The 16,742-nt window shown below is 40.0% G+C and overlaps 1 long non-coding RNA gene across 1 annotated transcript in view; it reads left to right on the top strand.

The window, feature by feature from the left end:
- LOC137184303 (uncharacterized) overlaps positions 1-15,973 on the top strand; it is a 49,792-nt gene extending 33,819 nt beyond the window's left edge. Inside the window, exon 3 of the long non-coding RNA XR_010928649.1 lies at positions 12,998-15,973. This is a non-coding gene — a long non-coding RNA (uncharacterized lncRNA). The remainder of the gene's footprint in view (positions 1-12,997) is intronic.
- Positions 15,974-16,742: the final 769 nt, after the last annotated feature.

Raw genomic sequence — 16,742 nt, 5'->3', positions numbered from 1 at the left:
GCATACTGTCATTGGAATATAATTGAAGACTCGCAAGTACAGTAATACCCGCTAGACACACGCACACACACACACACACACACTCCTCCTCTCTCCATCTCTGTCCCAAGGAGACGCACCATCGTCCAGGAGTAGCTGTCAGCCGTGGAGGACGTCCATTTGTGTCATTCATTACCCATCTGTCTCCTTTGCTTGTAATGAGCAGCACTTATAATAAAACAATTATAGACACCCCCCCCCCCCCCCCCCCCCCCCCCCCTTGCTATCTTTCTTTCCATCCTCTCTGATAGACATTAACATTTCTTTTCTATGAAGTCAGTTAAGTTGGCCTTGTGCTCAAGCTGTGTCAATGCCAGAGCTAACATCCTGACAGTGTGCCTGTCAGATAAATGATGAGACAGAGACACATGCTGCTCATTTGCAGTGTTAACCAGTTGGCTGCCAGGTCCCTCAGTGCCTGTAACATGAGCTCGTCTGTCCCTTTGATGATGCATGTATGTCATAAAGGGGAATCTGCGGGCACTACTTTATCACTGAGCAATGGTAGAGGCCTGCAGAAAGAGTAAGAGGTAATTGTGCAATATTTTGAGTTTCTAGTTGGTGTGGCTGCATCGTATCCCTCCATACTGTGCTCTGCTGCCAGCTGGGATTAAATTGGTGGCGAGCCAGCAGGAACTGAGTTCTGACACCTACAGTCTGAGCTCCTCTATTCAAGCAGATACAAAATCCCATAGATTTCAGTATCTTATAGATGTAAATGTATAATCAAAGAGACGGCTTCCCTGCTTCCAAAAGTCCAATTTAACTGCTGGCACTGAGGTGATACAAAGATGGGCACACAGGGGTACACAGGTTTCTCTCTGCAATTTGATCTAATCAGGTCTGATTCTGATTCAGTCAGGACACCATGTGAGAAAGCTTGGAGCTCCTCGCCAATCAGCGGACTAGCAGCACGAGGGGATATCCAGCGTTTCTGGAGGAGACCCATGGCTTCTATAATCACATGAAGCAGAATGGGAACTTTTGGGATAATAAGGCTTTTTTTCTTCAGCCTGCAGGGTGGCTTGACTAAGATAGACCTTCATTCAGGAAATAACTCTGTTTTTCAGTGCACAAGATATTTTTGGCAAATAAAATTCTGAATTTGGTGATTCCATAAGGCTAAAAATATCCTGAAATCACTCTTTACTGTCTTTGCTCACACTGTGTCAGTAGTATTTTCTTAAATCATTTGCAAGACAGGTAGAATATGAAATCTGATATTCAATTATGGTTATGGATATAACCATAATCTAAGAGATGTTTAATAATTTGATTAATTATGGATTCATTAAAGGGTTAAGCAATTCAGTAACCGAGGTATGTCATGCAGGGGGAACATACCATCATTATTGTTCGCCCCAAGTAGGTTGTTCAGGTTGTGAGTTTCAACACATTTCACTACTGTGAAACTTGAGAATGTACTGAAGAAACATGTCTTCAGCCTTCATTACATAAAGAAGTCACATCCATAGAAATTCTTTTACTTTCCATATTGGATCAAATAGAGTATGTAGCTTTAAATGTCAATAACAAGCCAACATAATCAAAATGACTTTTTAGAAACCAGGTTTAGGGTTTATTGTGTCCCATTTACTAAAAGCAGTGATATCAAAACTACTAATTTTTATACAATATCATACATGAACACATAAAATGTTACAAATATTCCCACAGCTGTTTTCAAAGCATACAAAGTGCTCATTTTACAATATAGACCAGTAAACATACAATACATACCCTGTCTGTGTGTTAGTGTGTGTGTGTGTGTGTGTGTGTGTGTGTGTGTTATGCAAGGTTATTATCAGACTGAGTGGGGGGGAAGAAATCCCCACTCAGCACCTAGCGATCCTTAAACTGCAGTCATAGCACTGTACTGTAATGGGAGGGAGAGAGAGAGAGACCTGAAAAAAGTGAATTTTCAGCAGATTTTAGGCAAAACATTCCTTCCTCTGCTTCCTCTGTCAGCTCTGTTTAAACATAACGGCCTGCCTATCCTGACCAGCAGGCCATTTGAATCTTTAAGCAGAAGAAGAAGATGAAATGCATCCCTAACACAGCCGTGGTTAATGTTTAAAGAGAAAATAATGGAAATACAATGTCGGGATCACACCAGAGAGAACCAACAATGTGTTTTATTACCGGGGAATATGACTAAATAATATATTAGATGTGCATGTTTTACATCATTGTGAATATTGAAACACCACTGAATGGGTGGAATGTATACGAGGTGGTGACAACCCGTGGGCTTCTACAGAGACAAGTAAACAAACAAGCAAACAAGATGTTTTAATGGACGGCGGAGAATGTTTGATAATGGATGCGAGACATGCACACGGTTTTCTAGACAAAAGGACTGTGACAGTTTTGCTTGCTTGTATATTTTTTAGTGATCTTTCACTAATCTTAATGTGTTTTTCAAACCAGCTTTTCAGCGCTCACACAAGTAGGCCAGCTCATCTGTGAATGTTGCATGAGATATTCATGTGTTTCCTGCATTTCAAGGCAGAGTTGCACACACAAATGATGCTAAAACACATATTTTCACATGATAACCGCTTGAAAGAAGAAAAAAAAATATAGGGAGCCACTTATATTTCAAGTTTAACTCCATTCAACTTATGGTGACCTTTAGTCTTATTTTCCAGTGTTGTGTTGTGTCCATTCCTACCCAGGCAGAACTGAACATTAAAAAACATGCTGGCAAAGTATTCACCGGCACTGTCTGTGAAGTGTGTTCAGGAAGGTCAGAGCACTCTGGCTGCCCTGAGGACAGCACTAAAGTCATTCAAGCCTGTTTTAGTGTCTGGACACCCTGATACTCACACACAGCTTAAATATGACCTGTGGCAGTGAAACTGAGTACAAGCCTGTGGTCTCTGATCACTCACACAGTGTCCTTGGCTTGATGTTTGGCCAAAGTATTACAGTATTTAAATATTTTGGCACAGTAAAGTCATGGCTTAAAGTACTTAAGTTCAAATATAGGAAGCAGAAAGGCCTGCCAAATGACCAAGAAAAAAAAAAAGTAGGTTGCTGTGCTTAAAATCTTAATGTTAATTTATATAATAGTAAATATTTGAAAATCAGGCTTGTGACAAAAAGGCAAGAAGTGCAGCAACAGCAACACTGATTTAAAACTCCTATACGTGAACTTAAAGCCCCTGGCACTAGGGGGAGCAAGTCTATTAGAAGTACTCACTGCAGAGGACTGCTGTGTCAGAGACGTGTTGGGAGAGGATGGAGGATACTGTGGTGAATTTGTGGTGGTTAGTGTGGTGAATTCATTACTCAATAATTCATCATCCGTTTTCAATTTTAACATCAGTTCACTATCAAAACACACATTTGATTATTTTTCTGAAATGTAAGAATAACTGCCACAGCAGACATACAGGTATTACTAGGTTTCAGTAGAAAGGAACTGCCCACGGTGTCTTAAAACTCACAGCAAAACTCTGCAGGATGTTAAATGCTGACCCAGGGAGAAAACAGACGTTAGCTTTGGCTGTGAGCGTTTAACTCTCACCAGTCAGGGCTAAAAATAATCAGCTCTGTCCAAGAACATGGAAAGAAAGGGAGGTGCAAGAAAACCAAGGGAACTACAAAATGGTGTCATTAGTTTTTATAGTTTGCTAAGGAAACACTAATAAGCCGTAGCTGGTAAACCATACCTGTAATTAGATGAGAGTTGAGGGAGGGCATGCTATTTATTTGTCAGCTATGTAATGCCAGGTTGCGGCTTGGGTTCCCACACCATCACTGGGACAGTTAAGGTTGCTTTTGGTGAGGCTTTTTTATGCCGGAGCCAAGAGACACTTTTCTGCCTTTTAGTGGTTTTAACCTGCCCAGGGCACCACAAAGTTAGTTCCCACACAATCACTCTATAATAATTCCCAAATATGAATTCTACATTCATTTATAAAATATAAAATAGTGCACATCCAGTGAGTAACTTCAGGACATATATTTTTTTTCATGAACTGGGGAGTTAGATGAAAGAGGAAGAATGTGTATTGCCTCTCATCAGCATGTGGTAGTGATTAGACAAGGAAGTGAAGGTGAGCTTCAGGTGGACTCTCGCTTTCTCTCGCCCAATTGTTTCCCCCCTACAACCTTTTACACATCCCCTTGAGGACAATTATGTAGAATTAGCCCCATATTAAGAAGTCAAGAGTGACAGAGGGTGCACATACTGTAGCGCTTCACCCGTGGCATTAGATCAAACTTGGCTAATTGATGAACATCCAAAATAGGGATGTGGTGCAGGGCCAAACATATTTTCATCAGATGCCCTGGCGCTGGGTCTCTGTTTTCTCTTTCTTTCATTCTCCGATTTGGAACATTAGCACTATATCCAGAAGGTCAAGACCTTTTGTGAACTTACATGGTATGTCTCAATAAGCAATTACTTTATGGCTGCTTCCCTCCAGGTCTCTTTATCTGCCCCTCTTTGTCCCTCACTTTGGTTGTACATTTATTTGCTGAGTGACTGATCAAGTTCAATGGAGCATCCAAAGGACGTGTCAAGAGTTTGAACAGAAGCCAGTGGCAGCGGCACTTCAAAACCACAAGCCACCTATACCCCCTGAGGTGACAGTAGCTTCAGGGGAGCTGTGTTTACTGGCTTCAGTAGTTCTACCGTCATCCAGTCTGTGGTTTTTCAGTTCAAACTCTCCCTTAGATCTTTCACTGATCAAGGAGATAAGACTGCAGCAAGATCTGGTTGGGAGCCAGTGTCTTGCACACATGGGTGATTTCTGTTCTGCACTTCCTGCCCATAATTCTCTGTTTGCTGTTGTTTGATTGCGAAGATATGGTAATGAAGTTGCACATCTTTGTCTTTGATAGCGTTCCAGATGACTGGTTGAAAAGCAGTTCCTGCATGAGAACAGTCATGGTTCTGAGGAATTCTTTTAAGTGAAGTATCACCCCCCCCCCGCCCCCCCCCCACCCACCCAGATTAGTAACTCATCTTTTTTGATTAAAGATACACAGCAGCTCATTTAAGGGAGGAATTCCCCCACAGTATTCTGTCAGGGCAAACTCCAGGCTCCCGTCCAAACGAACGCCGACAGATGACATATCTCCCCCCAAGTTAGGTTTGTGTTAATGGGAGACCCTCGCAGGTGGAGGTCTCCTCTTACACAAACACCAGCCGGTGATTGCCTCCACTTAGGACCAGTAAAAGTAATAAATGATGACCGATCAGGTCACACTGTAAATTCTGTCCAGCCAGTCTGATGGATGGCCAGGTCTAGGTGTGGTCTGAGCCAGAGCCGGTGGGTTTAACGAGTGCTCGGTTTCCTCCCATGAGCTTGTGTCTGTCTGAAAATCATTCCAATGGGAAGTCACAGTGGAACAATTTTTTCCCGTGGAGAAGAATCACATTTTTTATGATACATCGTACATTTTCCCTGACTCAATCTTCCTCATCCGGTACTCTCTATCATAATGTGCGTAAGTTTTGCTGAGCTGTGGTCTTGGATTTTCCCAGATGGGATGGCTAAGCTAAATCAACAAGACTATTAGTCCAGCTACAGATTATGCTTAACATGCTAAAATGTTACACATCAGCTACTTCTCAATGACAAAGGACAATAAACCCCTTCAATAATATAAGTTGGTGTTTTCCTGTAGTCAGTAGAGTCACAACCACTGAATACATCATTTCAGTTTTCAAGTCCAGAACATATCAACAATTTAAAAAATGGTTTAAATTAGTTTATTTCCTAATAAAATAATGCAGCCTAAAATGTCTAATATTCTGTCTTTTAGCTGTAAATATAGAGGATTATAATGCTTGTCACTTCTAATTAACACACAATGCAAACAAATAAAAAAAAACACCATCTAGGGAACAGAGATGTGCCGATACTCACACATACAGTATCACAGTATCAGAGCACACAGTTTGATACTTTCTTACTGTTCAGTTAGAGGAAACACAAGCAGTGTGTTTAAAAAGGAAACTCTCTTATAAAGTCATGCATTTCACTGATAACTTTCAGTATTGTAAGAATTGGGATAATTGATTACTAAGTGTCCAATACTACAAAGACTCAATGATCAGTACTTGAGATCAGAAGGTGATAAAGTAGTTCTGTCTGTATTCTGTTTGAGTTCCACTTTAACCATTGTGTACTTATTACAGGACTGTGGTAAAATGCAGAGCAAGCAGACCAAGAAAATTACAGACTGAATCATGTTTAAAAATGGTCACATGTCCACTTGATGCCCTTCTGCTACATTTTATGGTTCTGTACGGCTCAGTGTGAGTAGAGCGTGGAAGATCTAAGAAAGTATGCGTTCATAACTCTATAAGGCGCTTCGGATTAAAGTATCTACCAAACGCCATGCATTACGCTACATACTGTATATTCAAAGTCAGTAAAAAAACAAAAACAGAAATAACATTCTTTAATATCCATCTGTAATTTGTTGTGTGCATCTCTATATCTGTGTGGCCAGTATCCAGAACATATTAGTAAATATCTGTGCTCTTGTTTGACTTGGCTGCTACACATCCTGTGGGGATTGTGCTGAATCCCTTTCCCTGTGGCTGTGTGGTAATCTTGGTTTTACATTCAAAATCTCTAACACATTGCAGAGTTCTCTGTGTTTTCATAGAAGTCCATGCAGGATGGACTTACCACTTGAGAGAGCAAGAGCTTAGTCTAAAATGATACAGCTCAGGCGTGAATATTGCTTTGTGATGTATGAAAAGGGGGATGGCTTTGATTAATACGGTAAAATTTAATCTATTTATCTGGAAAAAGAAAAAATTAGATGTGAAGTAAACTACATTGTCTTACACTTTCCACAACTTTTTTATGCAAGAGTGGGAATTAAAATGGGCTATCAGGGCTGTTATTGAGTTGCAGTTTTACTCAACACAAAGTAAATCATTTTTGTGGCCACAATTAAAAAAAGTCCCCCTTCTGCTGTAAAACCCCGGCAATATTATGTTCGTTTCTGCGGGGTTGTGACATAAATCCATGCTGTCTGCCGCGATTCACTACGCCACATTAAATTCTTTTAGATCAATTAAACTTCCCAGCTCACTTTACAAGCCACCAGTCTTAATGTTGGCTCCCCCTTACCCTTTGAGCAGGGGAATACTCTTACGGGGTAGGCGGCACAGGGTGCTCTGCAGAATTTATTGAGCCATTGCCAAATGAACTGTTGGGGTTAAGGGAATGCATGAATTAATCATATTCAGTATTTTATGCATAGGAAGTGAGGAAGTTGCACGGGATTGACCCTCATAAGTTTGTTTTTTTTTCAAGTCTCACACAATGTAGTAGGCAACATTCTGGGGTGCTGCTGACTAACAAGTGGACAAAAAGTATCCAAATATTAATCAGTTTCAATGCTGCTTTGCTTTTTGATATTCCAAACACAATGAAAGTATAATTCTGGCACTCGCACAGTCATGGCTGCTTAACGGAAGTATGGAAGCACATTATGTATGGGTCTCCCTTGGTTGCTGTTTACGACTGAGACTTGTCTGGATTCCTCTCTTTGTATTTTTAGTGGAGGGATGATCTGACAGTGAACAGGTGGACTCGGGCTCTGTCACCAGTAAGCAGACAGATTCACAGCTACGTTGTCTGTGAATGTTTAAAATGCTATTAGTCTTAAATAAAGTTCTCTAACTCATGGATATGATATCTTATATTATTACCATAACACTTAAACTTTACAGTCTGCTCCATATATTCTAGTCTCATATCCTGTTCCTGAATTCTACTCTGTCTCTAATTTGTGTTTGTGTGTTTACACATTACACTTCTACTGTGCTATTTGTGTGTACTGTAAAGGTCATTCTCACTCTTTTAGTTTTCACCCACAGTTATTCACATTCACAGACCATTAAACCTTTAACAAGCTGCACGCCAGGCCTGAATATCAATTATTCTTTAATATGCAATATACCGTAGAAAACATAATAATGGTGAGCTATTGTTGATAAGGTGAATAGGACCAGGTGTGCACCCTGAAAGTGTCAACATATATTGCCACATATATGGCAGCCATTTTAAGAATTAATTGCTGTAATTTTGTCCACCATCCCCACCCCCCAACCGCCCCCCTACAGAGACTTAAAGAGTTAAGGTGCGTGCTGAAGTCGAGCTAAGTAAATTCACTTTATGACACTGCTGTGACATGTGCATCTGTGATTTCACACGCTTAATGTAAAATTTACAGTTGCAGTATTGAATGTCACACGGGCAGTGGGGAGAGCTGGGGGTAACCGGAGCCCCCAGAGAACAAAGCTGGCGTTTTGGCCCGGTCCCCCCTTGCGCATGCCTCCCCGGCTGCCACCCCTCCCTGTTGCTCTTTACAGCTGTGGAGGTGTGATCCGAGCACGACGGTTGGCCTTATAACCGTTAAGCAAGCACCACGGTGCTTCTAATGGCCAGAGGCCCTAATGACCAAAACACCTGGAACTCTGGGAGCGCAGGGAGAGTTAGATTTTTCTCAGGGCGCCGGTAGATGTTGAATGGGTGGATTTTTGAACAGAGGCCGGTCCAGTCCCCCCATCTTCCACACGAGCTCTGACTCTCGTATATGATCATCTGAGTGACCATATCTTCCAGCCAGCTTTGGAGGGGTCTGTTGGAATGGAGTGGTCATGTTAAGAGGGGAGAGGCCCACGCTCACTTAAAGTTCAAACATGGATTAGGCACGCTCGTCCCTTGGTGTCATGTTCAATGGCAAACTTCCCCCTCAGGGAATTGATCCCCCCACACTACCCACCAGTATTGATTTAGTTCTATATAGATTATCAACCTCAATCATGCCATTGAGCTGCAAGTACCACATTATATAGATATAAAAAGGCTTTTAACAGGTATTGTTTTCCAAGTCACTCAGGTTATTTGAGAAATATTGTCATTAGAGATTAATATGATTACTTACTGTATGAGCAGTGAAAGTCATTCTTGAGCAATACACAAGGCCTAACACAGGGTCCATTTACACATGTCTGAGTCAACTTAGACGCTGTCTGTCTGGGGTTTTCCATTATTGTGGGTGATGTTAATTACACTTCCATGCACCAAAGTATACCCTTTACAGTCATCAGAAATACTCGTGAGATGAACATTCACAGGGATGAAAATACTGTTTACTTCAGTGTCAGTAGTGGCACTTATCTGAAAAGTCTCATTTCTTCCTACTTTTGTTGATTACAGAATTGACACAGAAGAGTTTAGCAATTAGCAATTAATCTGGTGTCAAAGGAATGTTTTCACACACACTGGATGTGAATAAGAAAACAGAAACTCACCAATTATCATGTAACAATAAGAGTAAAATGATCATTATTAATAGCAGTGTTACTACTACTACTACCACCACTACTACAGTTTAGCACAAAAAGTTACATTTTGTGACATAAGTGGCACCATGGGTCCATTCATGAGACTCTTATAGGTATAATAGTTAGTCGCTGATAGAATAGGCAGAGCTAGCCAGGAAGTTCAATGCTTTTGAGTGACTTTTCTTCCCTGAAATAGTGTGGCAGGTACTTCTTGGGCTGCTTAAAGCTCCAAACAAGCTCTCCATTAATGAAATGGTTAGTGGGTATTATAGAAGGTTAGAGATAATAACTTTAGGCAAGTTTAAATAGTTTGCTGTGGTTGTACTTGATGGAGCTTGTTGGCTTGACACAGGTTGGGATTATGAACTACCTGAGCAGCTTGCTTCTGGTTTATAAAAAGTTGGTTGGTTTGTCAAGGCAGAGGTTTTTTTCAGGTTTTTTTATTTGAACATAACCCTTCCTTCAAAGTAGAACACCTTATGTTTTGCTTTTGTGGTCATCATTATGTATGAATATACTGTTTTGGACATTTGATATTTGCATTTGCAACAATTTTGTATCATCGTCTTCACTAACAATAGACGGACTAAATATGAGACTTTTAGCTACCTGGTGTTCTGTTAAGCCTCCTACACCTGGTCCTAATAGGCACTCACACACATGCTCTGCTCCGCTCTCTTTTCCCATCTTCCACCTTAGGAAACAAGCTGCTGTTATTCCACCAGTGAGTTGTAAACCTGCAATAAAACTGTGGCATGGCCCCTATGTGCAGTATGGGTAATGCTCCATATACTTTAATGGTACACTGGACCAGGTCATATATTTCTCTTCTTATGTGAGATTCATAAGCTAAGGGAGGGGATAAGGTCTGTGGTTCAGCCAGTGAGTTTAATGTCGAGTATGTATGTTGATAAGTACCATCTTATGTAATGGAGGAAAAAAGAAAGAAAAGTTCTGTCTGTAATCTTCATATGGATTTATATGCCAAGATTGCATCATTGATAAATGATGGTCTTCATTGTAAAATGACACTGCCGTATTTTCAGAAAACTGTCCTGAAGCACGCGATCACACTTTTACAGATGGGAAACTGAGTGGGTTTGTAAAATGAGATTTAAGGAAGTTGAATTCTTTAACCAAACCAACTGTGTAGCATTTTTTTTTTTTTTTTTTAAAGAAACGTCTGCTAATGGAATTCTTAGAAATCTCTGTCATGTTTTTTCAGGGCTCAGTGTGTGTTTAACATACCAGTATTATGTCACAGAACAATTTACAACTTCAGTGTAAAATATGTGATGATAACAAATTACATGTATTCCTGTCAGATCAGCTTACATCCTTTCATTATTCAGAGCACACATGACCAATTCTGTAGCGCTGCACCACATGCATGCTCTGATGCTAACCATCTCTTACAAATTTCATAACAACGAGAGAGGATAGGTCTTTCTCCACCGCAACCGCTAAACACTCCTTAGAATTAGATCCAAATGTGGTAATAGACAACATGTATTTGGGAGTGCGGATGTAACTCTAGACTACAGCCACATGATACTGACGATCAGTGCTAAGTTGTGGTTGAAACAGATGTCTAAACACACAACAGTGTTGACAGGCTGAGGCCCGATGTTTACAGTTGCCTGAGGGAAGGATGCTGCTTTTTGGATGTGAGGAAAAGATGATTGGATACACAAATACAACAACACCCTCTACAGATAGACTCAGAGGAAATCAATTACTGACTCACTGAGTAGACGCGTTCTCCACTGAATTATGACTTTATCTCCTCTGCTCGTTAGTGCTCAGTTAATTAGTGATCTTCAACGGGGGTCTGATTGCAGATCAATCAGGGAATGTTCATCCAATTTTACTCTCTTGACTCACTGTGAAATTGTTGCTCATTCTTTATATCATACACTAAAAAACCTATTGAAAAAGTACAATTTCTTATTTCATGTTTTTCTATCAAAGTACGGTGACTTTCATTTCTTGGAATTCCCCGCCCCGTCTGCCCCTTTTATTGTTTATTTAAAGTGATACTTGCTACATCATGTTTCAGCTGTAAATGTTTCAATTCTTAAGAAACGCTTTTTTCTAGCCGTTTGAGGTTGTGACAGATGAGGTAGGAATTTGCGTTCCATCAACAACAAATATCTTTTGATCCAACCACTAACTTATTGTCTTTCTGGTTACAAGTCAGCCAAGTTTAAAGTTTGATCATTTCACCTGTCTAGCCTTGGCTACCCTTAGGAAGGAAGTTTCATATGTAACACTTCTGTAATGTGTCTCAGTGTGTTCAAGGAATGATGTGTTGTCTTGTACTATCAAGTTTTTTTTTTTTCCAATCCTGCTTTCTCCTTCTGGCAAAGAAAATCCTGTCTGACTGTCTGTCCCTTAGGCACAGGATTTGTTCCATAGTCTATAACGAGGTATGTATAGTGTGTTTGCTTGGTTGTTCATTATCGTTGTGGGGTGTTTCCCCACATCTCACGTGAACTAGTGTCCTTATGTTGCCCCCCCACACCCCCTCAACCTCTTGGATCACACAGACACAGAAAGCTTTGGAGGCAACAATCATTGGCCTGCATACTAATGGCAGCCCTGCACTACCTGAAAGCTAGAAATTACACATTAAAATAATCCATTAAAGCTCTATTTGACATCCTGGTCAGAATTTGCATCTGCAGTGACTTTTCTGTTGTCACATTTATGATAATTGGTAAATGGGAATGAGCTGCTTTGCTTCAGCTACATATAAACTTGAACTTACCTCTCCGAGGCGTCTGTGTTTGTATTTCAGGTTTCCTGTTTGGATCATGTGATCTCAAAAATGTGATCTTGTCTTCTTTATTACACCTAATGCTGCAGAAGAACTTGATTGTGTAATATGAGCTTCCACCAGGGCTCCACTGTGTGAAACACAGCATCAATGGGTAAAAATAAACAAACTGAAAGTTAATATTTTACTATAAAATCTATCAGTTATATTGTTCAGCTCCACTTTCTTTCCTTTATGTGTGAATACAACTGAATAATACCACTCGATTTTATAGCTGAATATGACAAACATTAGAAGTAAAATGACATTGAATTGTTTTATTTAGTGACTCTTAAAAAAAATGAGACAACACAGTAATAAAAAAGTTTGCAATATTTACCTTGGACAGTCTTTTCCAATACAGATTATGTTTCAGAGCATGAATTCTGTAATCCTCAGTGGAATATGTATTGGAAGTACCCTTCACAACCCTGGTCACCTCCGACTGCACTCCAAAAAGGATTTGCCCTTATTTTTTCACTCCGTCTGACTCCAGATCATGTTTAATGTATCAAAACAGCAGTCATTCAGCCCTAAATCTGGTGTCGAGGCTGTGGCTAGACAGGAAATTGATGTGGAGAGAAATGGCTCTGTGGCAGACCTTTACTATTAACTCAGCCATGTATGGTAGAGATAGGTGCAGTCAGCAAAAATTGGGCTCAACACAAGCAGTTTTTAGGTTTTGCCAGACTGTGCTCCCCTCAGCTGCGGCCTGTTCACACCTCGTTGTCTCCATCCACCTCCACTCACTGATAATCACAGTTCAGGTCTCTCCTTTTTTACACTCCTTTCCTTTTCTCCCACTACAGCTTTGGCCAGGAAGGAGCTTTCACAACTCAACTTGTGTGGCCACCCAAAAAGTGAGGCTGAGTCCAAAGTTTTGCAGGAACTCTGTACAGCTAGTCCTTGGGTTTCCACAAGCTTGAGGAAATGAGAAGGAGAAGAGGAAGAGAGAGATTGTGTGTAATACATAGAGAAACAGAGACAAGAGAGAGTGAGAGCTGTGTGGAACAGTGGAAGCACACCAGCGGAGAAAGAAACCTGATTTATTATCACCAAAAATCAGCTGCAGATGTCAGCTCACAGATTCTCCTTCTGCCGCCAATTATAGACACTCACGCAAAGATCTGCACAGCCCCAGAGTCTGCCTCTTTATACACACACACACACACACACACACACACACACACACACACACACAGATCTGCATTGAGCTACAGTATGCATACCTGTGCATGCATTCACACATACATGCATACACACCTTTACCATTTGATGAACTTGTGACTCACTGTCGAAGCTCAAATGAAAGGTTTTCACCCACCTGGATTATTTCCCGTTGCTCTCTGAACGCCAGTGACGGATAATGAAGATGTCCATAAAAAGCATTAGTGGTGTGATGTCAGCAATAATAATCCCAGGAAAGATTTCTACCCTCAAGCTTTTTTCCTCCTGCGTGTTGTTCCACTGCATCAGTCATTATGTGCTATTTCAAGTCGTTACTGTAATCACCAAAGCATCCTTTGGATTTAGCGTAATCTGTCTATAGATTTTTGGATTTCATTGTTTAGAGGAAGGAAGATGTGAACTTGATAATGGCTCTCACATAAATCACGTATGGGGAAACATGATTGAAATGCTATTTTATCCAGCGTTGCGCCGTACGTGCACATAATCATAGAGTCAGAGAAAATTGTCTTGAATTTATGTTCAGATTGTTCAGATCCTGGAACTCCTCAAGCAAACATCAACCCCAACTAAAGACCTTGTGGACTTAGGACGAGGATGACAGAGACAAATGGACTGCAGCGAGGGTTAATTTGTGCCAGAACCCTCTAGATTAAGACCAGCCCCTAGTTTGTGGGATCTCCATTTCCTCTGTCACCATTAACATTTGATAATTAATCTTCTGATATACTTAATGCTATTTGTGTTAAGCATTCCTTCATCTCTCACTGATTTTTACCTGTAAAATCAGTCAGTCTGTCCAACCTGTCGGAGCAGCACCTGTGTTCTTGCACTTCCTGATTTACAAAAATAGGCACTGGATAGCAAGATTAGCAGACACACATGTCCGTCTCTAAAAGTACAATCCAGTTTACAGTGGTAATGCTTTGCAATAATACAGACAGCATGATCGTGTCTGGGCCAAGTTGGGGTCAGTTCAGAATCTGGAAGCTAAATCAGAGTAGTCACGGTTGGGGAGAAAGTGGAAAACTTAAGGAAAAATATATACAACATGCTCTGTGTGTTTGCGTCGTTGGTGTTGCGTCGCTGTGTTGTTGCACAGTGAACAGCTCTGCATTCACAAGCTCTGATATCAGGAATTAAACCTGAGGACAAACAATAAAAGGATAATTCTAATTTGGGAACTATCTGCAATCAAAGAGGTTGCTATTAGCAGCTCTTAAATCTCTAATGTCTCTCTTTCTAAAAATACAAACACAGCGTTACAGTAAATGTAGTAAACGGTGTTAAATGCACAGATAGGGTCCTTGAATATTGTTGTAAGATATCAAAGAGTGAAAAAGTGGAAACAATGACTTCATTGTCTTGTAGCCAAAGTGCTTTGCTGCACCGAGAGGAAGAAGTTAAACACAAAGCAGACAGACAACGTGCTAATCAGTATAGTCAGGTTTTCATCGAATGAAGCACACATTTGAACCCAGTTTCCAGAAAACTGGCAAAAGAAAATGCAGATTAATACATTTTTCCATCCACTGCTATCATGTGAGTATTAGGAGTTGGGCTCATCAAGCTAAACAGTGGATCTAATTCTCCAGTCTTGTGCCATTAAGCTATTGCAGAGGGCATGTAACGAGATTACGTAATTAAAAGAACGTTGGTCACATCTCAAATGATGGAAAACCATGTAGGAAACATGATGGAAATATGACATTTATACTCACTTAATGTATTATTTTGAGGAACGTTAGTCTCCTCATTGGTCCTCACAGATCAGATGTTTTCATCTGCTGTTATTTTTCATCTCTTCAGTAGAGCAAAAGCTTTTCTGACCTTTAATTCTCATGCTTCAAGTACATCAGGATCTATTTGCTAAGTCTGTTTCCATTGCAGTGTTGCATTTGTTTTTATTGATCCATCAACTTTTCCATCTCTACATGTAGAGATGTAAAAAAAACATTTTTTGTGATATTTCAGATTTTTTTTCAGAATTTCCAACGTTTCCACTCAGGATTTTTAATGCACAAATTGAAAATGTGCATGAAAACAGGTGGATAAAAAACCCATACATTATATTAATACTATATTTGCCCCTCATCATATAATGGACAGCACATACCAAACAAACATCAGTTCTATCCAGAAAAAGCACAGTGTCAGTAAATGATGCTGTCTCATGCAGACTGCATAGAACAGCCTAATGCTAACATTGTTTTTTCATACATCTCACTGTTTTTACAGATGGTATTGACCAAATATAAAACGTATAAAATATTAATTACAGACTGAATCACCTGCCGACTCAAAAAAGAAACATGGTTGTGTTTTATGGATCATAGTATTTATGTTATGCTAAACATTCCCACATGTGATATAGACAAGACAATTGTTTATGATCTTTGTACAGTAGGAACAACAGATAATGAAAATATATGCAACATGTGAGCTTGTTGATGACAAGGTGACATATTGTAAAGGCAGCCAACACAGCTTACTCCTACTGTATATAATTATGAATTCAAGGTCTTAAGTTTGCTGTAGCTTTTACGCCTTACAGTGAGCAGCTCCCCTCATATCAATAAAATGTTATTAGCCTCTGAGTCCAGTTTACACCCTAAAATTATGTGACTTTATTTACAGTGTTTTATCTCTCGCTCAGTTTCACTGTTTGCAGTTAAAATCTAAAACTATTAAAATTCTTTGTTATATTTGATCCAGACGTCTCCATTCACACAGTATTACATATCAGGGCATTGATCCAAACAGCATATATCCCGCTTAGAATAACTCCTAACTCAGGCATATTATTTCTTTTTGTTTGTCTTACTTCGAAAATCTATCCACTCATAATATATCCATCTGTATTCTTTGATTTGTTTCGAGGATCTCATTCAAATAATGTAATGTTACAAACACACACAGTTTAGTTTTAAGTTATACTTCTAGCTTTGAAATCTTATTGCCTATAATACATCACAGGTGTAGTTGTTGCCTTTATACCTATACAGTCGACTCATAAGATTCAGGACTCCTTGTTATGTCTCCTGTTTTAAAGAAATCAGCTGGAGGTAGCAGTACCATACCTCCTAGAATTTCCTGCTGCTTCAGTTCCCACTACCGTTCGCTGTCTGCTATTATTGGATCCTGTGCACTTGTACGGCCCCAAAGGTTATGTATGCTCTCACATAATTAGCGCTATGCAGAAATGCACATGTAAGTGAAATGCAAACGCACAATTTGTCCGTGTTCCTGTTGCTCGCTCTTTCCTAATATATATAATACACAATTCATGTAAAGCACTCTGTGACCTGCTTATGTGCAATTTAAATATATTTAAAGTTAAACAAGGCAAAAGTTCTGTCACAGCAA

The sequence above is a fragment of the Thunnus thynnus genome, chromosome 6, assembly GCF_963924715.1.
Source record: "Thunnus thynnus chromosome 6, fThuThy2.1, whole genome shotgun sequence".
In the NCBI taxonomy this organism is placed as follows: domain Eukaryota; kingdom Metazoa; phylum Chordata; class Actinopteri; order Scombriformes; family Scombridae; genus Thunnus; species Thunnus thynnus.
This window is presented reverse-complemented; position numbering and strand designations above follow the sequence as displayed.